Source organism: Aythya ferina (genome assembly GCF_964211825.1).
Source record: "Aythya ferina genome assembly, chromosome: 2".
NCBI classification, from domain to species: Eukaryota; Metazoa; Chordata; class Aves; order Anseriformes; family Anatidae; genus Aythya; species Aythya ferina.
In genome coordinates this window covers 73,453,809-73,466,992 of record NC_140297.1, presented here as the reverse complement: position 1 = coordinate 73,466,992, position 13,184 = coordinate 73,453,809, and the positions used below count along the sequence as shown (strand labels likewise).

Below are 13,184 nucleotides of genomic sequence, written 5' to 3'. Positions count from 1 at the left end.
TGTTCCTTCTAAACTCTTTACATTCCTGATGGCCTCATCATTAAGAGTCTGATGTTATCACCAGCCATGGGGCTTGTCGACCCCAATGGCCACTCTCCCACACCCACTGAGCCAAGGTGCTGGGTTGCCAGGATGCAGTGACAACTTCATGGAACCAGGAAACATAACAGTACAGGGAGTTCTGTCCATGAAACCAAGCAGCATCAAGTCCTGTGTGGGACTTGGACCAGACCTGCTGCTACTGGACATCAAAACCCATGATGCCTGATGGCCAGGGGTGCCTACACCATCATTAGCCTCCTCCAAAGGCTGAGTGATTCAAAATCTTTTACATAAAATCTGAGTCTGTGTTATGACTGTAAAGTGATAAGACTTTGATCCAATCTGCAGAGATATTATAGATAATAAGTTACACCAATTGCAATAATAAATCTTTAATTACAACCACAACATTGTTGCCAGTCCTCATTCAGCCAAGGAAGCCTAGGGCAACCTGCATGTCCTCCATAGAAACATTCAAAAATACTTTATTAAAGATAGCAATAATCTTTTCAAATAAATGCCATGATCCTTATCTTAGAAAGCCTTTTTGTTCCTTCCAGCATTTTGGTGGTAACAGAGATGTTTGTGGATTAGTCTTAATTGGGACAGGTAGGAAGTGAGATGGTCTGCTGAGATGCTGAAAGTGAGCACAGCACCACAAAGGATACGATAGAAGTCACTTGGCAATAAAACTGGTGATGAAATTTATTGCAGAGTAACACAGTCATTTAGCTAACTACAGATGGTTATACAGCAAAAGGTGAAAGCTCTGAGAAATACCTCAGGTCTTATCAGCTATAAATTTTGTGATTTGAGCTTCTGCCCTTGTCCTCAATTCATGGCTCTTTCCTTTTTACTTGATAGATATAATGACATATCAGACATCCTGGCACCCTTCAGATCAATTTCTGTTCCTCTACTGATCAGGATAATTTATCCATGTCATACTTCAAATAATTCAATCTAAGTGACACAGCTTGGTTTTAATATTTGATTTGCTCTACAGAAATTATTGTTGTTTTAAAATTATATCCAAGATTCCCATGTTAATAGAATTTACACTAGCATTCAAACAACTAAAAGAATGATGTGACTCACTATCAATAAAATAGTAATTCCCCCATATTCACTCTACTTTTCTACTTTTTGTCATGGCATTACTTCTCGCTTTGCATGAATGGTTTCTATCATAGTGACTCAATTTATGTCAATCTGCATTTTTACACATCCTTGAACAGCTTGCATATTTTTTTCTGAAAACTGTAAGTGCTGTCAGCCTCATTTACTTTCCACTGAAAGCACCATCTCTCTGCAATGAAATTCAGAAACAATAGAACAGAATCTTATTTAAATGTTCCTGTGGACATAACATAATAGCACATATTTGAAGCTATTCAATTATCAGTCATTTGCAATATAAGGGAAATCTTTTCCCAGACAACAGAAGCAGAGAGTTTACTTCTGAGTATGTACACATCCTGCTGAAAGCAATGTTGACCTGATAACTAGTATTTTGTATCATAATGTGATATATGGAGTAATAATTCCTGTCTAGAAGATGGTTGGTGTTAATAAAGAAGGGGGAGATGTGGGAGTGTGGCCATGGGGGTCAACAAGCTCCATGGCTGGTGATAACATCGGATTCTTAACAATGAGGCCATCTTGAATGTAAAAGAGTTTAGAGGGAACAAAGGGTGATTCAGGAGACACCATGCCATTTCGAGTTGCTTGTTCTTCAGCCGTTAAGGCATGGAAGTTGCTGGGTGTTTCCTGGTTGCCGGGCAAAGTTGCATGATCAATGAAAAGTTGTTTGAAAAGGACTGCTGTGGGGCGAAGGGTATGAGGGGAGCCTGTCCTCAAGAAAAAAAAAAAAAAAAAAAAAAAAAAAAGCAACATGATATAACAAAGTTATGTCATCAATAAAGAAGTAGAAAAAAAAAAGAATGAATAGGGACAGGCTAGCAGAACAGAGACACAGAGACCAAGACAGGAACAGGGACATTGATCGCCTCATGAAGATAGGTTCGGCCAAACTCAGCAAAACACTCAAAGAAGCTCATACAGAAAGTCCCTGGAAATAGGTGCGCTGGAGCTGGAGAGAAGCTCGAGCTGAGGGAAGCAGACCCGTGCACACAACTGCCCCTCGTTGGTAAGGAGTTGCGCATCATGGGGAATCATACGTCCTTAGGAACAAAGACTGTCCTGGTAATCTTACAGCTTATTCTCTTTATTAACAGTTTATGATCCTAAAATATGGGACCAAATTGAGGTCAAGGTGTGGGACTCTGCTACTAAAAATGACAAAGTTGCGGTGGGATTGCTCAGCACTTGGTGAGCAATCTCTGAGGCCTTAAAGAGCCATGTGGGACCACAGTCAGAAACATGTGGTTTGCCAGTGAGGGAGCTGTGGGCTCGTCCACACTCGTCCACTTCTGCTACACCATCGGCTACCCCGCCGCTACTGCCATCGCAGGCCTTTGCTGTTACGCCCCCTGGTGACCTAGACGTGCCTTTTGACCCAGGCCCTACTGGCCTTGAAAAGGAGATGGATATGTTTCCCTTTGATCCGGGAAAAATAGGATACATAGGGCCCGAAGGCCAAGATGCTTAACAACTTAAAGTGAGACATATTGTTCGCACGACTAGCCCTGGAATTCTCCAGTGTTTGTAATCAAGAAAAGGAATGGAAAATGGAGACTGTTATATAATCTGAGAAAAATTAATGAAGTCATAGAAGATATGGGAGCACTTCAGCCAGGATTACCACCTCCAACTATGTTCCCCCAGTCATGGACATTAATAGTAATAGACTTAAAGGATTGTTTATTAAACACTTGCCAGAATTTGGAACCTTGCCATGTTTATGTTTCAATCAATAACTTTTCTGATTGTACATATGTATAGGCGTATTCGGGTTTGTTATGAATATGTAAAAACAATGTTCTATATATTTTGAAAGTTCAACATTTGTACATGCGTGTTGGTAGTGCGTAGGCTCCCTGCGCACCCAGCACTGTTTACTTGCCTTTTATAAATATCACTAAATTCAGATTGAGTTGTACCCTGCCTCAAAAAAGCTTTGTCTGGCTCTTCTGTCTAAGCCTCCACTGCTTCCCTTGTCTCAGCACTAGAAATTGTACAGGTTGTTTATATGGCTAATAACTGCAAAAGACCCAGTAGAAAACACTAAGCATATAAAAGGGGAAAATAAATCTTTCATTAGCATCGGACGATCCCTTTGAATATAATGATGCCAGTTAAAAGGCGTTTAGATGTAGAGCTTAGTGATATGGTTTAGTGGAGGACTTGTTAGTATTAGGTCAGAGGTTGGACTCGGTGATGTTGGAGGTCTCTTCCAACCTAGATGATTCTGTGATTCACTTATAAAAATAAGAAAAAACAAAGGCCAATGGCAGGCTTAGTCTTTCCATTTCAAAATCCCATTTTCCTTGGCTTAACGTGTTAAGGGGATGTGGACCAGAACAACACAGACCTCTCCAGTTCTCTCTCAAAAGAATCTGACAGCAAAGAATGATAGTAGATCTGGAGACTGGTGACAAACTTACCTCAGTGAGAAATCAAGGAGCATCTGTGATCCTTTCCCCAAGGCAGCATTACTTTCAGTGTCTTGGCACATGCCAGAAAAATAGTCTCTTCAGTATGGAAACTCCAGATGCTTCCTGTAGTAGAAAATTCAAAACAGGAGAAGTACTGAAAACACAAACATAGTCCTACCTACAGGCAGTTCGATGTACCTGTTGTTTCATTTAACAGAATTACAGTATGGCTAAAGTTGGAAAGGACCTCTGGAGGTCACATAGTGCAACCCCCAAATAGACTATTTCATCTATTAAAACTTACACTCTGAGATGTACAGTAGGAGAATAAATATTTACCTAACAAATTTACAATTAAAAACTATACAATCTTTCAGTGTAGCTAGTTTTGTATGGAAAACAGAAATACATGATCTTAAATTAGTCTATGAAGATGTTCAAAGGTAATGAAGAGCTAAAACTAATTTCTATGTCATTATGACAGAAGCACTGTGTGCTGGAAAAACCACTTATATCTCATACACCATAGCAAAGAGGAAGTAACAGATACAAAGTTACCATGACTATTTTTACTGATTCAAAATGCCTTTCTTTTCTGTTCCAGCTACATCCCACAGATAATTCCTTAATGTTTGTAAAATATGAAGGTGAATATATTTTAAGTATATTTATTGCAGAATACTTTATCCTGCCCTGTGTACTAATAAGTCACTTTTATTAACTGCAAACTGAAAGTAAGAGATGCGTTTCCAAATGACCCTACACATTGATGTGTTCTTGCATATATTGATAATGAACATCAAGCACATCTTTAAGAGTAAAATCATAAAATCAGTTGTTACTGCTTTATAGATTTTTTTCCTCTAGGGGAGGAAGAAAAAAACAAACAAACAAACAAACAAAAAAATCAGCTAGGCAGATATTAATACTAATTTTTATTGATTCCTTTTTTTTTTTTTTTAAGGTAAACCTATATTTTATATTTCTTAGATTGCACTAGTCAACTTCCTCAGGCTCCTTTGTAGCAGAAGAGCTGCAAAAGGCATGACAAGCATGAAGACAACAAGCCAAGCCCAAGGCAACTTCTCCTCTATACTATTTTTTCAAGCTACAAATATTCCTCCAAAATACTGTTGTGTTATGGCTGAAGAAGACGCAGCAGGAAACTTCACTTTTTTTTTCCCCCTTTTTTTTTTTTAATAAATGCATAAAACACTGCCAACTAAAATGGAACCAACAGTTATTAAATAACTGAGAACATGTCCGATAATTAAAATCAAGCTATATTTCTGTAATACTAATTTTAAAACAATAAATAGGTCTTACTTTACATTTTACATTGTTAATATTTCTTTATTTTGTTATATTCTGCAGTCTTTCTTAGAATAAGATTTGACTTGAGGTATAACTTTTGTTAGAGAAAAATAGGAGGGTATGAACTACATTTTCAGGTAAGAAGAAACTGTCTTTCCTCTGTCTGTTCACTCAATAAGTACAGGGTAGGATATATAGCAAAGATATTAGTCTTCTACTGAATGACCTCCTCTGACAAAATTTGAAGCCACAGTACTGATGCCCAGAGAACTGCGTTAACTGCCAGGCTGTCGTTAAACTTTCCTGCTGACATCTTCAATTGGGAAAAATTTACTGGGACAAGATCTGGAACCTGGGCATTTCATATCTCCAGTGAGAATGTGAACTATCAAGAAAACAACACTTTAATAGGATGTATCATCAACCTAAGCATACTTGTTTCCAGACAAAGGTTTGGCACCACACACTCATTCAGTCTGACTTCACTCACCCATGGTTCTGACAAGGTAATGTAAAGAACTGAGTATTGGGATAGGCAAAACTACAAACAATTTCAGCCTGAAGTCAGCAAAAAATGTGGACTTCTGGAAAGAATCAAAGTGTTTTATTTATTTTCACATTTTTAAAGAAAAACAGGTATGAGTTTTTGAAAAGACAATGTTCAGGCTATTTAAAATACCTTTTCTAAAATCGATCATTTAAGATTATTTTAAAATTTATTTAACATTTGTAAGACTGCTTTTACTGAGTAGTTTTCCTTTGTACTAATGATCTGTGTCATGTAAGGCTTTACATATTTCTGAGACTAGGAAATAGTTCAAGTAATGTCATGTTTACCTAATGAAGATCATTTTGGCAAATGACAAAATGCACATGGCAATAGAACACAATACAGTTCTGAAGGTGTTTTGTTATGTTTTGTTTTGTTTTTGTGGCAAATGTAATTTTTCCTACAATACAGTCAAATTGTTTTTCCTCAGCAGTTTTGTATCAAGTATAGCAAGCCATTTAGGAGAGCCAATGACAGAATTATTCTTCATATCCATTCTATCTTTTCCTAGCCTTTCTTGATCATCACTTCACAGACTCATCTGATATGCGGTACTGTTCCACCACCATTTTATCTGCTCATCTGCTGATTGCTTTCCTGACACTTTGCCCTCTAGTAATATTAATAATAAATTGCCCTCTTGCTCTGATTGTTATCCAGTCTCTTGCTGAAATAAAACAAGAGTTTTCATTTTTGTCTCTCAGATGTGTATATTGAATGACTACTGTACACCAGCTCTTGAAGTATCTACCCACTAGCAGTTTCAAGCATTGGCTTGAACCTTGAAACAGAGGCGTAAGTTTAAAAAGGAAAATAGACAAAGATGATTATTTGAGTGCAGTCTGTTTCTCAGTCATGTGAAAGTGTGGACCAAAGCAAGAACGACATAGTTTAGGTAGAGTTCTGTTCATATGGATCCTCAACTGAGGGTTTTTACAGCCAAGCCACAAATAAATAAATAAATTGGAAAGCTGCATGTGTAAAATAATACAAATGCTTGGTATTAGGTGAATACCACAAAAAAATTCTGGTGGATATTCACTTAAATTTGCAATTAATTTATTTTGAAGTGTTTGCAGCATTTTTTTTTCTGAAAGAATTAGTGCTAATAGATTCAGAGAAGTTAATTTCAGAGTAGTATCATAATAATAAGAAGAACTGCAAGTTTTCAAACTGCAGTATTTATGTTTTATGTAATGGAATACTCATGCAGATAGGGAATAAAAACTTTTTGAATGACTATTCTGTCCAGCTTAAGCTAACAAATTTCTGAAAAATCATCAAATTTCACCTGTTTAAGTCTTAGGCCTTACTATTGGACATTAATATATCTCATTATAGTAAATAAAATATTTAAAAATTGTACAGCAAATATTTTTGAAACCACTTTAAAAACCCTTATGTAAGACTGGGCCAAATTTATAACTCATACAAACAAACAGACAGTCTCCGAGCATAGAGGAAGCTGAGGTGAACCTTAGGTCTTCCAAATGTTGAATAAATGTGCTTGGAGATGTTTTGAAATGCTGATAAGGAAATTAAGAGCAATGAGTAAATTTGTGTTGTAGAGTACTTATTACCTCTAGTAATAAGGCTGCTCCCCTTATTTTTTGTTTCATCTGTAGTAACAAGAAAACCCTTTATTCACATCTAAAGCATTGTTCTAAATATATTAAATATATTTATTGAATATTGAATATATTGAATAGTTGTTGTAAATCAATATACTAAAACAATTCAAAATGTATACAGTAATAGAACTAATGTTCTATTCTGCTTCCACTAAGTGAGAAAAAAAAATATTAAATAAAATCTTTTAATTATAATAGAATCCTAGTGGCAATTTATAACAGTTATGCCATTTAGCCTAATGACCAAGATACAGAATGAAGACACTTGGAAGCACACAGAGATGGAGGATGTTCCAATGTGTACAAAACCTGAGCTACATCAAACAATGGTTCCTCACTTTGTAGAATTAATTTGACCCATTGTTGTGGCAGAGCATTGGGCAGGCAGCTGGGACTAGTTTTTGGCACTCTCTTTAACACACAGGAACATACTGGTCCGCTGAGGTCACTGTCAAAATGTGCAGCTGAGTGATTTTCCCCTTTTTATTGTCACATGTGGAGCTATATGTTGGGCTGGATTTCTCGTTGCAATGATCAATAAGCACTTGAAAGAAAAGATCCATCCCACCTCTCTCGCTGTTCAACCAAACTTTGAAGCAAGATTGAACAGAATAGTGGTCCCGTTGGTTTTAATTTCCATGAGAAAACATGAATTGCTTGTCTCCATCTTAAACATGAAATGGTGACATTACCAGTTCTTACAAGATGCCCATATGTTTACTTTTCTTTACAGTGTCAAATGGAAATTAAGCATCTTTCTGAAGTGATAAGACCAAGGCTGGCAAATGGAGCTTAACAACACATCACAGTTTCAAGAAAATGGCCCCCTCTTCCCCATCTTGCCTCATCCTTGCCCACTCTTCCCCCATGGAGAAAAAGAAAGAATGACGGGAGAAAAGGAATCATTTTAACATTGTAAATTGAGATTCAATTAGAAATATTTTAATGAAATTAATTCTGTGAAAAATTTATTTTCCTAAGAAAAAATACTGAAAAAAGACAGTGCTTATCTACATCCAGTTCTACTTCTTCATGAAAATGAAATTCTACAAACAGAAATAGAAAGAACTGTTATAAATGAAAGTAGACTATAAAGTTCGTATTCCACTCAAGGGAAGAATTAGAGTATAAAAGTTTCCTTCAAGGAGTAGTGAGTGACTAATATTATTTCAGATAAAAGATCTAACCTGTTTCCTTAAAACCAAAAAAAAAGACTTTATATTCTGTATTAAATTAATTTTACTTAACTCATGAAAAGTTGAATAAAAGTGATTAGATAATGTTTGTCCTGGAAAGCTTTAATCTGTATTTTGGAGCTTTACTTCTGTACTACTGAGAAAAAAAAAAAAATCTCCATAATTTATACTCCCAGTTTCTCAGACATATTCTCATTGAGCTTAGAGTCTGTACCTGTTCATTCTCTGAACATCTACAGAGATGGATAACAAAAGAAAGCGGCCTCTGATTTTCCCCATGCTTTCACTGAACACCATCATGCTGAGAGTATGACTGTCTGCTCTAGGAAGTTACATGTCTAACAAACAGCAAGAAAACACCAGGTACCTGTCCCACCAACAGACACACAAAGTGTAAAACTTAATGAGGCATTATAAAGACAAATGGTATAACTAAATTGTTCATGTTCATTTCCTGTAAAGATTCCTGTAGATTTCCCATAGAGACAAAAGGAAAAACTGGTGTTAATACAAGGGCTAGGGAAATCCTGCCTGTGCTGCAACAGTCTGGAGTAGTATAATATAAACCAAATCATCACAGTGGACAAATACATGTTTTATCGTAAATAAGAAATTATGAGTCACTCCACAAACGATGTTACATGCCACCTACAAAATGGGAAAACCTTCTTAGGAGCTAAGAAACAGAGACTCTCTATAGAGTGGGAAATTAGCAAAATAAACAAGGGAGACATTCCAGGCAGATCTCATCTCTTTGATTTTTTTTTTTTTTTTTTTTTGGTGACATATATTTCAAGTAATTAAACAAACAAACATCATGTATAAACAATTAAGCAATTCAATTAACCAATATAATTAGGCATATGAGATATAGATTATAAAACTAAAAGATGAAAGATAAAAGCATCTGAAAAGATGCTTTTCTAGGGGTCTAGTATTTAGAAAGTAAAGTTCAGCAGATCTTGACTAGCTACTGTATTTTTCATTGTTAAAATATAAATAACACACTATATAACCATTAGCTAGCAATGTACACTCATATGTGTATTCAAATACATAATATGTGTATTCAAATACAAGAACAAGAAGACTTCCATAATGCTCTTCAAAAATAAGATATTTGACTTCAAAACAATAAATTCTAATCATTTATATTTTCCACCACAAGGACACTACCCTAACAAAAACGGATTAATCCACTAATCTTGCACTTTCCACCCCTAAAAAAATCATATCAAAATTAGTCAGATGTCTTTTCCTTAACGAAAAAAATAGTGGAAAAACAGAGAAGGTAGAATCCTGCTATTGCTAACAACAGAAGAAAAGATGCATGAAATTTATTTATTTTAACATGATTTTTTAACATGTGCATATTTAAGTTAAGCAACTATATTAAAGCCGATGCCTTACTTTGATCTTAGAGTCAAAATATTAGTTAGGGGTATTTTTTATGATTTACAGTTGTGAACTTCTTAGACTCAGTGAAATATCTAATAGTACTTTTCCCACCTATTCACTAACTTAGCAAAGATGACTGTATATATGCACGATAAGAAAAGGAAGAGAGGAAAATTAATTGCATTATTACATTTTTTTTTACATATATTTTGGACTTCTTTATTGATTTAAACTATTTATTTATTTTTAAGAAAATTACACAATGTGAAAACTTTAATTTGAGAACTAAACCAAAATATTGAATAAATGTCTCCCCATACCCTGATTTATTTATGAAGTGGTCTACAACCAGACTACATATTATTGCTATTGTCTTGTAGTTGTCACTAACATATCACTACTTTCAGTTGAAATCATCTTAAGAGCATAAGCTTCACAGAATTGTAAATATATGATAGTAATCAATTTGGTTTATTATTTTATATATACTGCCTGTGGCAGAACTCTTTTATTTTGTACTCACAGTGACATCAGCCATTTCAAACTAAATTCCTTTCCAAAAACTACAGCTGTCAGTAGGTATTTAGAAATTCAAATATGATGACCTTACATACTAGCATTGCTTCCAAACTCCTTGATTCAAATACAGAGTTATATTAAATTAAAAGAAATCTCACTCTCACAGAAAAAAAAAAAAAAAAAAAAAAAAAAAAAAAAAACAAGTACAGGATCCTAAAAAAAGTAGACTAGCAGTTTTTCTTCCTTAGTTAAAATGTTCTCATTTCTTGCTTACCATAATGAGCACGATAATTTATCTATCTATCTATCTATCTATCTATCTATCTATCTATTTATTTATTTATTTTGCCATATTGCATTCTTTAAGAACACAATGATGATGTATTTTTTCTCCAAATAAGTACATGCTGGATAGAGAATGGTAATAATGTACCTCTACAAAGTATTTTTTATTATGTGTGGGAAAAAAAAAAAGTATGAAAAGTATGAACATTGTCCTTGAATAATTCTTCCTGTGAAATTAGAGGAAACTAACAAATCTATTACTTTGTGCAACAGTATGTTTTCTGATACTCCTCTCATGCAGGGAACATGTCCCCACCATGTTATGAGTTACCAGGGAAGAGACCCAGTTCTCCAGGATCTTGCACTATTTCCTACTCTCTCACTACAGCCCTAGAAGTAGGTTCATTTGCAGTGGCCAACCTGTGACTTCAGTCATAAATACCTCTGAAGGGCATTAAAGTAAGCGGTGGGAAAACATCTCCAGGAAGGGATTAGAGGGATGAGTTTACACTTAAAATATGTGACCTGAGAGGTTGGCCTTGTGGTGGTATGATATTTGGCTCCATGGACAATGGTATCCTTTGGCTCCATGGACAATGGTACAAGTGACATACTTAGAGACATTTTAACTGCAAAGGCCACAGACTATTCTTTTAGAACATTATTTTTTCCTTGAGGTATATTTTTGACCTTTCTTGCTCACTTTTCTTTGTAAATTTTTAATTGAAGGATTGTTCTAACTTGTATTCAAAATATATACTGGTATATTCCTCTCATTTTGCACTGCAGACATCTAATTAAATACACGCTCACTGAAGTAGAAAACATCTTATAACCTATACTGTTCTACTTATTACAGTGTTAGGTAGACAGAAATAATCATAGATACAAAAATAACAGAAACAGAGCAAATGCTATTAAAATATATTTTGTTTATATTGTAAGAATTATTTATAGGTATTTTTATAACTAAATGAGGCACTTGCCACATAAAATACTATTTTCTAAGTTCAGAATATATCTATAAAATTTATATGTTTTATAAAGTCATCCTTTAAATTATACTTGTCAACTAATGTGCAACAAATTATATAATAATTCTTAATTATATAGTTATTATATTTATAATAAATACACATTAGGCTGTTTCAACAAAATATTTTCTTTGATGCAGTCTCAATTAACATTTGCTTAAAGGTTAGAGCAGTATCAGCATTACAAGGAAAGTCATAATACAGATAAAGGCAAGAATACCATCATTATCATTTGCCTTCTTCCTACACTGTCTCTTCCTACTTGTTCCCACCTAACACCGAAACGTATGTTTTATAATGAGATGTGCCTGCAGAAGGAAAAACAATTGTACAAAAGGATTATGTGCCGTATAGGGGAAAACTAATACACTCTTTTAGTTAGGATCAGAAGGCTGGGGCCCAAAGGAACAAGTACAAATATTCACTCTGCAATCCTTCACACTACCAGCCACATGTTTCAAGCAGAGATACCTTCCTGAACACTTCTCCAGCAGGGTTAGAGCATGTATCACAGTTTTTGATAATTCACGCTAACCTTTTACATTATGAACATTTGTATCATCTTCCCAATCTGAACATTACAACTTTGCCTACAGAAGTTACAATATATGCTTTTTAAGGTATCCTTCTGGACATCAAATATAAACTCTTATGCTTGATACAGTTTCAAAATTTATTATATGGTAATATATTGAGAACAGTACTAAAACTAGGGACATCAGTAGAAAGTGATTCCATTTTGAATGTATAGAGAATCTAGAATCATGAACAGGAGTTTTCATAGTACTGCTTAATATACTATAGATATTTAATAACTTTCAACTCCCTGTAAAGAAACGATTCCTTCATCCTTCCTTTGTCATATTCTGTCACTTCAATTGTTTGACTTGGAAGTTTTTGACTCTTATTTTCACACATTTGTTACAGTGAAACATGTAAAAGTCTTGGTTAAACTGAGATACAGATGGAAGAAAGCAAGCAATACCAGTGTCAATACATCAACAAATTATAGGTTCTCTCAAAATAATCCCACTGGGCTGAAATTCATTAGCCATACTCACAGTGAATAATTACATAGATTTAATTCCACAAGAAGCTACATACAATGTAGGGTATTAAATGCCACTAATGAATGTAGAATCAGGCCCATTGACAGAAACAGGAATGCAATCACCGCTGAGTATAAGACTTGCTGAAACAAACCCTATACCAGTATCCAAGGCATGCAATCTCAGTTCATACACTTTATCTTTACTTGTAGCCATTTGCTAAATCTTACTTGCATACCAACTATTCATCTCATTTACTTTGTGAATTATGTATGCTGCTTAAATCCACTTAAAACTGAAATCATCATGAGATGATGAAGTGAAGGAAACACATATGAGCATAATATTTACAGTAGATTTTCCACATCTGCCTGTTATTAACAAAGCACATCTATCATTTTATCATTTTATCATTCTATCATTTTACATTAAAAGTCTCTGAGTGTTAGAAGAGTGGAAAAATAAATTTATTAAAACCAGTTAAACTAGACAGTAGAGTTTTGCTCTGAAGCTTTCTCCAAGCCCGTAATGCCCCACCCCTCAGCCCCCAACATAAAAAGAAGTAATCAAGGTCCCAAATTTGAGAACCCACCCAGACTATTTTTTCTC

General features: G+C 34.8%; 1 long non-coding RNA gene across 1 annotated transcript in view; it reads right to left on the bottom strand.

Annotated features, from left to right (window-relative positions):
- LOC311431346 overlaps positions 1 to 13,184 on the bottom strand; it is a 212,629-nt gene that overhangs the window by 56,779 nt on the left and 142,666 nt on the right. Inside the window, exon 4 of the long non-coding RNA XR_014689367.1 lies at positions 3,609 to 3,722. This is a non-coding gene — a long non-coding RNA (uncharacterized lncRNA). The remainder of the gene's footprint in view (positions 1 to 3,608; positions 3,723 to 13,184) is intronic.